Consider the following 2,796-nt stretch of genomic DNA (forward strand, 5'->3'; position numbering starts at 1 on the left):
AGTGAGTTATTTTCCCACCAACACAAGAAACCTGAGAAGATTCACCATTAAATTCAACACTCCTCACTCTATGCCAAGTGCAATCTGCCACCAGTGATGTTCACCTGCCACAAAGCTTAACCATGTAAGAAATGTTTTTTGAGAGGAAGGAGACTGTGAAATCACCACAACTCAAGAGCTGCCTAAAGACAGAATGAGTCAGACAACTGCCAGAAAGGCAAGGGTTTAACTCCCTGAAACTCAGAGCAGCAGCTGGATGGTTGAGAGGTGTCTGAATGGTCCAAGTGGAAGGGGAAGTGAAATCTAGAGAGCAACCAGAAGCACTGGTGTGCAGATCCACTGTTGGAACGATGATTTCAGACACTGTGAATTGATTTTGGACAGGTAGAATATGTGACAGACAGGGGAGATTAAATGCATAGCTGTCCTATTTCTGGCCAAGCAGCCAGCAGAGGTGAGCTAAGTTAGCAGTGGTGACCTGAGTTAGCACAGCTGAGCTGAGTTAGTCCAGGCTGTTTTCCACACCACCTGACATCACTCCCCTATAAAAACGGCTGGTTGGGGAGAGGCACTCCTGGTTTCCTTAAGGACAGTCTGAATGTGGCTGGGGCATTTGGTTGGTCCTTGCATTGTGCAGTAACTTGTGGTCCTTTGGTCAATAAAGTTCTCTCTGTCATCACTGCATGTGAGTTTAGATTGTGCTGTGCTGTTATCATTTTTTCACAGTGATTTTGTCAGTACACTGTCCTCCTCCCAGCCCACAGAGGGTCTGTCTGTTTCTCCTCCAGGTGTGAGCATTATAACCTGACCCTTGTACATGAGTGAGCTGGGAGAAATGAGAAAAGATTTCAGCTGCCTTCCAGGGGAGCACATCATCCCCTGGCTACTCCGATGCTGAGACAATGGGGCACACAGCCTGGAATTAGAAGGCAGGGAGGCCAAGCAGCTGGGATCCCTGTTCAGAGAAGGAGTCATTGACAAGGTGATTGGAAAGAAGTCTCAAGCCCTCAGCCTCTGGAGGCGACTTCTGTCAAGTGTGGGGGAAAGGTACCAGTTCAGTAAAGATGTCACGTGTTGGCCAGTCAAGTGGATGACCACAGAGCAGAGTATGCAGTATTTGAGGGGATTAGCCATGTGAGAGATGAATTACTGTGATCCTGTTGATCTGCAGCTACCCACCATTCCTGATGAAGTCCAATGTTCCTCACTCATGTGGTGTAAGTCTGTGTGGAGTGCACCAGCATCATATGTCAACTCACTGGCAGTAATAGATTGGGGAAAGGAAGAAGCACCGACAGTGGCTGAGGTGTCTGGCCAACTCCATCTACTTGAAGAAAGTCTTTGTTCCTCCCTTGTCTCAGCTGTGGACAAGTTGTCTTGAGAGGTCTGGCAACTCAAAGAGGATATGTCCTGCTGCCCACCTGGGCAGACAACAATTTCAGCTATCTGAAGTAGGCCTTCCCCTGTTCCAGAAATAATCACACACCAAGAGGCATCCTGTGGTTCTCTCTGCATGACCATGGCAAAGACATGAGGAGGTGATCATGGGAAACCCACTTGTTGCAGTTTTGTGAGGCTGTGCTGCTGAGACAGTTTCTTTAAGCAGCAGTTAGAGTTTTCTGCCAGCCTAAACTATAAACAACGAGCAATTCAAGGCCGAAGTCGCGGCCTGAGAGATAGTTGAGTGCCTCTGAGAATAACATAGAGGAGAAAATAACCCAGAAGCAGCTGTATTTTGCCACCAGAGGAGGGATGGAGAAGATGTAATGAGCTGTGCAGACACCAAGTCTGGAGTAGGGCGGGGGAGGAGGCGCCCCAGGTGCCGGAGAGAAAGATGCCCCTGCAGCCCCTGGAGAAACCCATGGAAAAGACCCAGACCCCACCTGCAGCCCGTGGAGGGGCTCCACGCTGGATGGAGCAGGTGGAGACACAGAGGAGATGCTGTGACCCTACGTTGGAACAAGCCCCTGCCAGCACTGGCAGCCATGAGGAGAATCGGAGACACAGAGATGAGTGACAGAGAGATTTGCACCGGAACAGGTTTGCGGGGGAGAGGCTGGTGACCCCACAGAGGACTGGGACTGAGAGACACTGTGATTTATGACTGCACCCATAAGAGTGATGCACACCAGGGCAGCTGGTGAATAGATAAATCCCTGTGGGAAAGGATTCACGTTGGAGAAATTCATGGAGGATTGTGTTCTGTGGGTGAGATCCCACGGTGCAGCAGGGGGAGGGTGTGGAATGAATGGCCCACTCCCCACCCCAGCTGAGAGGGAAACCAACTTGCAAGGGACTGACCGAAACCCCATCTCACAGTCCCTGCCCCCCTGTGCTGCCATCAGGGGGAAGAAGGGAGTGAGATCATGACTAGAGTGAAGTCTGCTAAGAAGGGAGCAGAGAGGGAGGTTAGACACGTCTTAAGATCTGGAAAAGGAAAACAGCTCATGAAGAAGTAACCGAGAACCCCATTTTACCCAGTCCCTGCCCCGCTGTACTGTGAGCAGGGGGAAGAAGAGAGCAAGATCCTGGCTAAAGGGAAGTCTGCTTAAAATGGAGGGATGGGGGAAGGTGCTACCAAGAACCCGCTCTTCCCCAGTCCCTGCCCCTCTGTACTGCGTGCGGGGTGGAAGAAGGGAGCATAATCCTGACTAAAGTGTTCTAAGAAGGGAATGGTGGGGGGAAAATGTTTTAAGATCTGGGTACGTTTGTGTTAAGATCTGGTCGTGCTCTCAACTCCTGTTTCTTCACTGTTCTTTGCAGTTGTAGTGTAGTGTAATAAAGTAGAGTAGTTTC

The sequence above is a fragment of the Gallinula chloropus genome, assembly GCF_964237585.1.
Source record: "Gallinula chloropus genome assembly, chromosome: 30".
NCBI lineage: Eukaryota > Metazoa > Chordata > Aves > Gruiformes > Rallidae > Gallinula > Gallinula chloropus.